This window comes from Schistocerca piceifrons, chromosome 9, assembly GCF_021461385.2.
Source record: "Schistocerca piceifrons isolate TAMUIC-IGC-003096 chromosome 9, iqSchPice1.1, whole genome shotgun sequence".
Classification (NCBI taxonomy): Eukaryota; Metazoa; Arthropoda; class Insecta; order Orthoptera; family Acrididae; genus Schistocerca; species Schistocerca piceifrons.
In genome coordinates, this window is record NC_060146.1 from 151,931,064 (window position 1) to 151,942,729 (window position 11,666).

The 11,666-nt window shown below is 46.3% G+C and overlaps 2 non-coding genes across 2 annotated transcripts; one reads left to right on the forward strand and one right to left on the reverse strand.

Moving 5' to 3' along the window:
• Positions 1 to 1,802: 1,802 nt before the first annotated feature.
• Trnas-cga lies at positions 1,803 to 1,877 on the reverse strand. Its single transcript has one exon. It is a non-coding gene; the product is annotated as a tRNA-Ser (tRNA).
• A 362-nt stretch (positions 1,878 to 2,239) lies between these two features.
• Trnas-cga lies at positions 2,240 to 2,314 on the forward strand. The gene has a single exon. It is a non-coding gene; the product is annotated as a tRNA-Ser (tRNA).
• The last annotated feature ends 9,352 nt before the right edge of the window (positions 2,315 to 11,666 follow it).

An 11,666-nucleotide genomic window follows, 5' to 3' on the forward strand; every position in this document is an offset into this window, starting at 1 on the left:
ATCTCCTCCATGTTCGAACAATATCGCTTTGGTTCAGTCCGAAATGCCTGGACACTTCCGTTCTTGCCTTCCTGGCACAAAGTAACAATGCGGACGCCATCGAACTGCGATATTGACCGTCTAGGCATGGTTGAACTACAGACAACACGAGCCATGTACCTCCTTCCTCCTGGCATGCCTGATCGGCTGTCGGACCCCTTCCATCTAATAGGCACTGCTCATGCATGGTTGTTTACATATTTGGGCCGGTTTAGTTACATCTCTGAACAATCAAAGGGACTGTGTCAGTCATAAAATATCCACAGTCAACGTCTATCTTCAGGAGTTCTGGGAACCGGGGTAATGGAAAACTTTTTTGATGTGTGTATATAAATGATCTAGTAGAAAGTGTCGGATGCTCTTTAAGGCTATTCGCAGATCATGCAGTTGTCTATACCAAAGTAGCAACGCCAGAACATAGTAAGAATTTGCAGAACAACCTGCAGAGAAGTGATGAATGGTGCAGGCTCTGGCAGTTGAGCCTGAACGTAAATAAATGTAACATATTGCGCATACGTAGGAGAAGAAATACGCTACTGAACAGCTACACTATTGATGACAAACAGTTGGAGACAGCGTCTGCCGCAATATATCTAAGCATAACTATGGAGAGCGATCTTAAGTGGAATGACCATATAAAACAGATAGTGGGAAAAGCAGATACCAGACTCAGATGCCGGCCGAAGTGGCCGTGCGTTTAAAGGCGCTGCAGTCTGGAACCGCAAGACCGCTACGGTCGCAGGTTCGAATCCTGCCTCGGGCATGGATGTTTGTGATGTCCTTAGGTTAGTTAGGTTTAACTAGTTCTAAGTTCTAGGGGACTAATGACCTCAGCAGTTGAGTCCCATAGTGCTCAGAGCCATTTGAACCATTTGAACCAGACTCAGATTCATCGGAAGAATCTTAAGGAAATGTAACTCATCCACGAAAGAAGTGGCCTATAAAGCGCTTGTTCTCCTGATGTTGCGAATTGTTTATCTATCTGGGATCCATGTCAGGTAGGACTGATGGAAGAGATAGAGAAGATCCAACGAAGAGCAGCGCGTTTCGTCAGAGGATCGTTTAGCTGGCGAGAAAGCGTTAAGGATATGCTAAACAAACTCCACTAGCAGACTAACAAGAGAGGCTTTGTGCATCACGGAGAGATTTACTCCTGAAATTTCGGGACAGCACTTTTCAGGAGGAGTCGGACGACATATTACTTCCCCTCACGGGCATCTCGCGTATTGACCACGAGGCGAGGATTCGAGAAATTAGAGTCAATACAGAGGCTTACAGACAACCATTCTTGCCACGCACTATTCGTGAATGGAAAAGCGTTGGAGGGATCAGACAGTGGTACCAAAAGTACCCTCAGCCACACACCATTAAGTGGCTTGCGGAGTATGATGTAGACGTAGGTGTCCCTACCATCTTAACCCGCTTCCCCGTGGTTTGCCTGAGATGGGTGCAACTCCAGCTCGTCGTCCAACGTCGACCGTTGTTGCATTGTCAAATCGGGGGAGGCAAAGGGACCACGCATTTCCATCACGTGGAGAGCCTGCCTATGCTTCGTTGTCGTTGGCCAGCACTCCGACCCATGAACATTATCCTCTGTATGGAACAGTCCCCCCCCCCCCCCCCCCCCCGGTTCTGGGCGCTACAGTCTGGTGCCAGGCGACCGCTACGGTCGCAGGTTCGAATCCTGCCTCTGGCATGGATGTGTGTCATGTCCTTAGGTTAGTCAGGTTTAAGTATGAAACTTCCTGGCAGATTAAAACTGTGTGCCCGACCGAGACTCGAACTCGGGACCTTTGCCTTTCGCGGGCAAGTGCTCTACCAACTGAGCTACCGAAGCACGACTCACGCCCGGTACTCACAGCTTTACTTCTGCCAGTACCTCGTCTCCTACCTTCCAAACTTTACAGAAGCTCAGTTGGTAGAGCACTTGCCCGCGAAAGGCAAAGGTCCCGAGTTCGAGTCTCGGTCGGACACACAGTTTTAATCTGCCAGGAAGTTTCATATCAGCGCACACTCCGCTGCAGAGTGAAAATCTCATTCTGGAAACATCCCCCAGGCTGTGGCTAAGCCATGTCTCCGCAATATCCTTTCTTTCAGGATTGCTAGTTCTGCAAGGTTCGCAGGAGAGCTTCTGTAAAGTTTGGAAGGTAGGAGACGAGGTACTGGCAGAAGTAAAGCTGTGAGTACCGGGCGTGAGTCGTGCTTCGGTAGCTCAGTTGGTAGAGCACTTGCCCGCGAAAGGCAAAGGTCCCGAGTTCGAGTCTCGGTCGGGCACACAGTTTTAATCTGCCAGGAAGTTTCATATCAGCGCACACTCCGCTGCAGAGTGAAAATCTCATTCTGCAGGTTTAAGTAGTTCTAAGTTCTAGGGGACTGATGACCTCAGAAGTTAAGTCCCATAGTGCTCAGAGGCATTTTGAACCGGATTTTACGTGTAGAAGTACGCTAAATTTGAGCATCTGTATCTTGAAAGCGGATAAAGGTATCAAGAAAATTTTCGAGGTTGTTCGAGATCGGTTTGTTCCAAATACACCGTGAAATTTTCAGCAATTTGTTGTGTCTAGCTGTCTGGGAATCCCAGGCTGGGTTGTGTAGCCTGGTAACGACAAAAATATTGTAACAAATCCTTTTTTGGGTTTTTCTGAGAAACTGCCCATGAACTAATGGTGCCTCTATAAGTCCCATCAAGCCCACCGTAGACTACATCAAATGCGAACCGGAGGTATGAGCAACGGAAAATCTCGTTTTTATGCGCGTAATTTTGTAACATATTACAAGGAGATGGAATGTATTAAAGAAGTAAATTAAATTTTATTTTCACACACCGTCGCGTCATTTTCTGTGTGATATACACTATCTGATCAAAACTATCAAACATCCCTACATAATCCGAAACTAGATGTCACGAGAGTAGGACACACCAGTATAAAATGAGATGGGGATCACTGTGTTGTCCCCTCCAAATCCTCGAACACCATGCGCTCCTCCTCGCCTTCCGCATCCACCTTCCATCCCCTACGAGCATCCTCTACGACCTCATCCCCTTCCTCCACCTCCTCCTTTTTGCACTATATATTGTCTGTCGCCTTGATTCCCTCACCCCCTGGTGTCTCCCTTCCTCTCCACCCCCAGCCCGTTACCGTGCCTTTACCATTGTGTCCCACCCTCTCTACATCTCCACACCCTCCACCTCCTTTCCCAACGCAACTTCCACCATCTACCCTTCCTGAATGATGAGCTTCGCCCTGACATCTACCCTTTCTACCAACTCTAACCCCACCTTCCTCCTGCCTCCTCCTCAGGGCTCCCCCTCCCTTCTCCTGAGCGGCTTTCCCCTCCTCCTCCCCCTCCCTCTCTTGTGCTCCCCTTCAGTGTCTCTGCTCTCCCTTCTGCCCTGTCTTCCATCTTCATCTCCTGCCCCACCTATCTCCTGCCTCTTTGTGCAACTGCTGATGCCCCCTACTCTTTTCATCACACCCCCTCCCCTGTTGCACCTTGCTCTCCCCTCCTTTTCCATCCTCTCCGGCCGTCTTCATTGTCTGTGCTCCAAGTGGGTTTCAAGTGTCCTGAAGTGTTTTTAATACTGTGGCCAACTTTTAACGTGTGCGTGTGACTTCAGTGTCCTTTTCGTGTTCTACGAATTTCCAACTGTGTTTTTTAACTTTATGTCGACTTTTTTAATTGTCCCCCCACGAACGTCTCCCTGTCAGTGTATTTTTACCCACATTCTCTCCCCTTACTCTGTTGTATGTCCCCCTTTTTTATCGCCATATATGTAACATTTTATTCTTGTATTGATTGCCATGTCACTCGGCTGAAGAGCGATGGATTGTGCCACTGACAGCCCTCCCTGGTCCATATGGGACAGGGGAATAAAATCACAATAAAGAAAAAAAATTGTGTTGTCAGCAGAGAAGCAGTAACATCAGAGCGGGTCGGAAAGGAGAGCTCAGTGATGTCATCATTGGATGTCACTCGAGCAACAGATCCATCAGACATTTCAGCCCTTCTAAAACTGCCAGACTGTAGGCGATGTTTCAAGAAGCTGTGTAGAACGGTTCCAGTGGAATCAAATTTGGTGTTGGTGATGTGGTTATGTAGTGACACAATGGGAAGGAACAACCACAGCTAAAGCAAGACCAGATGAAATGAGATCACCGAAACTCTCGTTAGTTTCAAAGAGTTGCCAGCACTACAGCTAGCACAATGACTGTACTCAGAGAGTTAGGAAGAATGGAGTACAGAGGTTGTGAGCTTTCAAATAACTATCCACCCTTTGACTCAAAGTTTCAATATTAAAAGTTTTGGCTGATTTCGTTGTATAGGGGCGGGGACACCTAGTTTCCGCATTACAAGCCAAATACTGCTGAGTCTACAGTATACAATACGACTATACACATGAATCGAATGGTCAAAGGTTGCTATCACTCAGCAATTGCGAATTTAGAACGTAACAAAGACGTTTATAAATGAAAGATTGCAATTAAATAAAATCCGCAGGTACTATCTTAACGACTCTAAATGATGAGTACGATAGTAGAAGTACTTTCGAGAATTCGATATATTTCTGCAAAACACTTATTGGTGTCGATGGATTGGTGTCGATGGTCCAGCAATTAAATACACTACGGGCCATTAAAATTGCTACACGACGAAGATGGCGTGATACAGACGCGAAATTTAACCGACAGGAAGAAGATGCTGTGATATGCAAATGATTAGCTATTCAGAGCATTAACACAGGGTTGGCGCCGGTGGCGACACCTACAACGTCCTGACATGAGGAAAGTTTCCAACCGATTTCTTATGCACAAACAGCAATTGACCGGCGTTGCCTGGTGAAACGTTGTTGTGATGCCTCGAGTAAGGAGGAGAAATGCGTACCATCACGTTTCCGACTTTGATAAAGGTCGGATTGTAGCCTATCGCGATTGCGGTTTATCGTATCGCGACATTGCTGCTCGCGTTGGTCGAGATCCAATGACTGTTAGCACAATATGGAATCAGTGGGTTCAGGAGGGTAATAGGGAACGCCGGACTGGATTCCAACGGCCTCGTATCACTAGCAGTCGAGATGACAGCCATCTTATCCGCATGGCTGCAACGGATGGTCAACAGATGGGGAAGTTTGCAAGACAACAACCATTTGCACGAACAGTTCGACGACGTTTGCAGCAACATGGACTATCAGCTCGGAGACCGTGGCTGCGGTTACCCTTGACGGTGCATCACAGACAGGAGCGCCTGCGATGGTGTACTCGACGACGAACCTGGGTGCACGAATGGCAAAACGTCATTTTTTCGGATGAATCCAGGTTCTGTTTACAGGATCATGATGGTCGCATCCGTGTTTGGCGACATCGCGGTGAACGCACATTGGAAGCGTGTATTCGTGATCGCCATACTGGCGTATCACCCGGCGTTATGGTATGGGGTGCCATTGGTTACACGTCTCGGTCACCTCTTGTTCGCACTGACGGCACTTTGAACAGTGGACGTTACATTTCAGATGTGTTACGACCCGTGGCTCTACCCTTCATTCGATCCCTGCGAAATCCTACATTTCAGCAGGATAATGCATGGCCGCATGTTGCAGGTCCTGTACGGGCCTTTCTGAATACAGAAAATGTTCGACTGCTGGCCTGGCCAGCACATTCTCCAGATCTTTCACCAACTGAAAGCGTCTGGTCAATGGTGGCCGAGCAACTGGCTCGTCACAATACGCCAGTCACTACTCTTGATGAACTGTGGTATCGTGTTGAAGCTGCATGTGCAGCTGTACCTGTACAAGCCATCCAAGCTCTGTTCGACTCAATGCCCAGATGTATCAAGGCCGTAATTACGGCTAGAGGTGGTTGGGGTGTTGATTTCTCATGATCTATGCACCCAAATTGCGTGAAAATATAATCACATGTCAGCTCTATATAATATATTTGTCCAAAGAATACCCGTTTATCATCTGCATTTCTTCTTGGTGTAGCAATTTTAATGGCCAGTAGTGTATTTTACATCACTCAACAGCATTGATCAAGGACAAAACAAATGTTCAGTATTATTTAATTAATTTCAATGTGCTGAAGACATAAAATAATTTTTATTTGGTACAAACTCCGTCATATGGTAGTTGCAGACTATTTCACAGGTTTTCATACTCAGGTTGTCACGTAATCGTGACTTATTTAGTTTCATAATCGTGAAAAACATCTTTTACTCGTCGTAATATTGTAATATTTTCGAAATTTCATTATGAAGACGTGGAAACTCTGCCTAAGAAGAGCAGTGTAGACGTCCTAGGCAATTTTAACGTAAAAGGACGTGTCATTAAAATGGGAATTACCTTGTAGGTCAGTCAGTTGCATCTACATATGCACAGGGGCTCTTTCATCTGAAACGACAAGTGGTCGCGAAAATAGCTTGAAAACATATGAAAGATTGGCAGTGTCTTCAAAACGTTTAGAAAGCTATCCTTGTACTTCTTTCAAGGCTCTAAGCACTATGGGACTTAACATCTGAAGTCATCAGTCCCCTAGACTTAGAACCTAAGGACATCACACACATCCATGCCCGAGGCAGGATTCGAACCTGCGACCTCAGCAACAGCGCGGTTCCGGACTGAAGCGCCTAGAACCGCTCGGCAACAGCGGCCGGCTCTTTCAAGGCTACAATGAATTCCTCACATCTCGCTTTTTCTTTAACTTCAGTCAGCTTAAAGAACTGGACTGTATCAGAATGCGTCCCTTTTTCTTTTGAAATGCACCCCCATCAAATTAGAAAGAAGTTGTTTGTCACCTTGCAGTTCCTTACTGTGCGCACTGTGCAATCAAGTCCACTTAAAATGCGATGTCTAGTTCAGATGGCTCTGAGCACTATGGGACTTAACATCTGACGACATAAGTCCCCTAGAACTTAGAACTACTTAAACTTAACTAACCTAAGGACATCACACACGTCCATGCCCGAGGCGGGATTCGAACCTGCGACCGTAGTGGTCGTGTGGTTCCAGACTGAAGCGCCTAGAACCGTTCGGCCACACCGGCCGGCTTACGATGTCTGCAATCAATTCCGGATATTCTAATTTTAGATCATGCGCTCCATTTGCTTAATAAATTCTACAAAAACGAGTTTTAAATCGAACAATCGCTCCATACATGTCGCTTGATTTAACCAACGTACTTTACAGTAATTTATAAACTCTCCTTACTCGTACTTCAACTCCATCGAAAACTGTTGCAACTGGCAATGAAATAATGCACGCGACTTAAGAAATTCGTACCACTAGTATCTTCATATGCTCCACGTCTCCAAACTTAGCAAAGAGTGCTTCTTGATGTACAAAACAACGAAGCCTATTTGTCGGTCGTTGTAATTTTTCGTTCTGTCATTGTTAACAAATTCTTTCTGCATGGTACTGTACTGTCGCTTCATAGTATAATTGTAGCAACTGTCCAATGTATACTGAGAATTCTCATCTCTCTCTTCTGTCATTACCATTCTCTTTTAAAGGCTTGTGGCGATAGATATGGCGCGCCGGGTAGCCGCACGGTCTCGGGCGAGTTGCCACGATTCGCGCGGCTCTTCCCGCCGGAGGTTCGAGTCCTCCCTCGGGCATGGGCGTGTGTGTTGTCCTTAGCGTAAGTTAGATTAAGTAGTGTGTAAGCCTAGGGTCCGATGACCTCAGCAGTTTGGTCCCATAGGAACCTGCCACAAATTTCCAAATTTCTTACGATAGATCGCTGGACTGCCTCTTTCTGTGCAAACAGCAACTGCAGCTATGAACGTCCTTTGTACCACAAACAAATAACAGAGGGTAAATACCGATGACACCACAATTCTGCCGAACTGAAGAGAGTCTATGGCAACCGCAAAAAGCCGCACCTCAGCGCCAAATGAAATGTCACGTTTTTCCGGGCGCTTCCGAGAAGGGTAGAGGAAAACCGAGATAGGCCGGGCCTTGGCACGCATGCCGCCCGCACGCGTCGAGTCTGGCACGCTAGATGCCGCCCTGCACGTGACTTCACGCAACTTCAAAAAAATACTCTTTTTAACTTATTGTATCAAATCTTTCCCGCAGAATTTAAGGCGAACAAGTCTTAGACCGCAAGTTACTGTGGTTATTTGTTGCGTAATATAATGGAATAAGGAAATATTTATTGAAAACACTAGCTGTGTTACTTAATTACGTAGCATCGCTGAAACACAATCTGCAGTTTGCTAATGAAACAGACCATAAAAACCTCATCCTCCAGGCGCACACATCGCGCCTACACAAGCCATCTTCCAAACTTGATCCTGCAAACTGGATCTTAACCATGTGTATAGAAACCAACAAAATGTCATTCAGCGCTAGTGTCTCAGAGCATTTACTGATGAACTAAAGTTAAGACAAACCGTGAAAAAGTGGTTTTACTAAAATACAAATAGGGTTCAAATGGCTCTAAACACTATGGGACTTAACATCCGATGTCATCAGTCCCCTAGACTTAGAACTACTTAAACCTAACTAACCTAAGGACATCACACATATCCATGCCCGAGGCAGGATTCGAACCTGAGACCGTAGCAGCAGCGCGGTTCCGAACTGAAGCGCCTAGTACCGCTCGGCCACAGCACTAAAATTCAACACTATGGTATAAAAAGTGTGCAACATGTTTGTATAGTGCAAATGAATCATTGAAACCACAGGCGTGCAGCTCACCAATTAAACAAAACTAAGATTTTTTAAATGGACAGTCTGCATCCGCATAAACCACCCACCACTAGGTAGCACATAAACCGGTTCAAGTACATGCAATGAAATGTAAAAACGACTGTGATTTTGGACATAATCAGGGTATTTCTTACACCTACCCCTTGAACTTCAGATGAACTAATCGGTTGTAATGTGTAAGAAGACTTTTTTAAAATACAGTACTCACTTCGTTACACAATAAACAGTACAGCTGTAAAACACAATTGGGAATGTGACTATACCATCTACACTGATGCTCATAAATTAAGGATAATTGCAGAATGTGGTGCCACACAACGTGGCACTACACTTAACTGGCGCTAATAGCATAGGCACATAGGGAACACACACGACACAGAAGTCTACGGTATTGGCGATAAGTTGAGGAAACCGTCCCGAAACACATGTGCTACAAAACGCCACTGTTTCCTGAGCATGTACCCCGACATCAATATGGGACATGATCACCATGCACACGTACACAGGCCGCAGAACCGGTTGGCATACTCTGGATCAGGTGATCGAGCAGCTGCTGGGGTATAGCCTCCCATTCTTGCACCAGTGCCTGTCGGAGCCCCTGAAGTGTCCTAGGTGTTTGAAGACGTGCAGCGCTACGTGAACTGAGAGCATCCCAGACGTGCTCGATGGGGTTTACGTCTAGAGAGCAGACAGGCCACTCCATTCGCCTGACATATTCTGTTTCAAGGTACTCCTTCATGATGGCAGCTCGGTGGGGCCGTGCGTTATCATCCATCAGGAGGAAGGTGGGACCCACTGCACCCCTGAAAAGGCGGACTTACTGGTGCAAAATGACGTCCCGATACACCTGACCTGTTACAGTTCCTCTGTCAAAGACATGCAGGGGTGTACGTGCATCAATCATAATCCCGCCTCACACCATCAAACCACGACATCCATACAGGCCCCTTTCAAGGACATTAATGGTTTGGTATCAGGTTCCTGGTTCAGGGCATATGAAAACCCGGCGAGAATCACTGTTCAGACTATACCTGGACTTGTCCCTGAACATAACTTGAGACCACTCTTCCAATGACCTGGTACTGTGTTCTTGACACCAGACTTTACGGGCTTTCCTGTGACCAGGGGTCAGTGGAATGCACCTTACAGGTCTCCGGGTGAATAAACCATGTCTGTTCAGTCGTCTGTAGACTGTGTGTCTGGAGACAACTGTTCCAGTGGCTGCGGTAAGGTCCCGAGCAAGGTAACCTGCAGTACTCCGTGGCCGTCTGCGGGCACTGATGGTGAGATAACAGTCTTCTTGTGGTGTTGTACACTGTCTGCTGGAATCAACACCATAATCTTGAGATCACACTTTGTGGCACCTGCTGTGTTTGACCACCCTCTAGTCGCCCTAGTATTCTACCCCTCATATGTGTTCTTTGAGCCATTTTCAACACACAGTAACCATTAGCACGTCTGAGAACGTCTGCACACTTAATTGCTGTACCGTAGTCTGACATGCACCAACACACCTCTGCGTATGTGGACTGTGCCAGTGCCACCGTCCCACGACCGCAGGTCAGATGCACCGCATGGCCATACCCCGAGGTGATTTAAACCCGCAAACCGCCCACCAAAGCGTTGTTTCACCATGTATCCGCATTATCCCTAATTTATGAACATGAGTGTATATAGAAATTGACACGAATTATGTAATGTATTGTATTCAGGTACGAAAATACTGATTCCTGGTTATATATTTTATGTAATTTGAAGACGTTGTACATCAAGCTACCTTCGTATGCTATTTTTTAGGTCTGAAGGTCACAGATGACGCAAATTAAGTGATTAATAGTTTTTGTGATAAATGACTGTATTTATAACAAAACAAATATTTCCTAGATCCATGTGAAATCTTGTTGCGAATATGGTGCAAGTCGTGAATACCATGTGTCTTAATACGTATCGGAATGGTTGCATCGACAACCTTGTACCACATCGACTTGGCATCTGTTGTTAATTGATGGTCATTAATATTTTTCCAGATCTCGGCTCAAAAGAGAGTGCTTGCTTGGAGATGATGTTTTCGCGAAGTGGCCGTACCATTTTCTTACAGCCAAATTTCGCGTTCAAGGAGTCGTTCATAAAGGGGAAACACACAAACACACCGTCGTTTGACCATCTAACAGACTCACGTATGGACGATCTAGTGATAAGCATCCCCGGCGTAAAGAAACAACTGAAAGAGTTGAAAGCAAATAAGTCGCCAGATCCGGTTGGAAACACAGTTCGGTTTTTCAAAGAGTACGTCATGGACTCCATACCTAGCGCTGGCCAATGTGGCCGAGCGGTTCTAAAAAAAATGGCTCTGAGCACTATGGGACTTAACATCTAAGGTCACCAGTCCCCTAGAACTTAGAACTGCTTAAACCTAACTAACCTAAGGACATCACACACAGCCATGCCCGAGGCAGGATTCGAACCTGCGACCCTACTAGCGGTCGCGCGGTTCCAGACTGAAGCGCCGAGAACCGCTCGGCCACCCCGGCCGGCGAGCGGTTCTAGGTGCATCAGTCTGGAACCGCGCTGCTGCTACGGTCGCAAGTTCGAATCATGCCTCGGGCATGGATGTGTGTGATGTCCTTAGGTTAGTTAGGTTTAAGTAGTTCTAAGGCTAGGGGACTGATGACCTCAGATGTTAAGTCCCATAGTGCTTAGAGCAATTTGAACCTTACCTAGCTTATACTTATCGCGAATCTCTCGCCCAGCACGAAGTCCCAAGCGACTGGAAGAGAGCGCAGAAGGTAAAAGAACGGACCCGCAGAATTACAGACCAATATCCCTAACTTCGGTCTGCCGCAGAATCTTTGAACATATTCTCTGTTCGAATATATTAAACTTTCTTGAGACTGGTTTTAGAAAGCATCAGTCGTGCGAA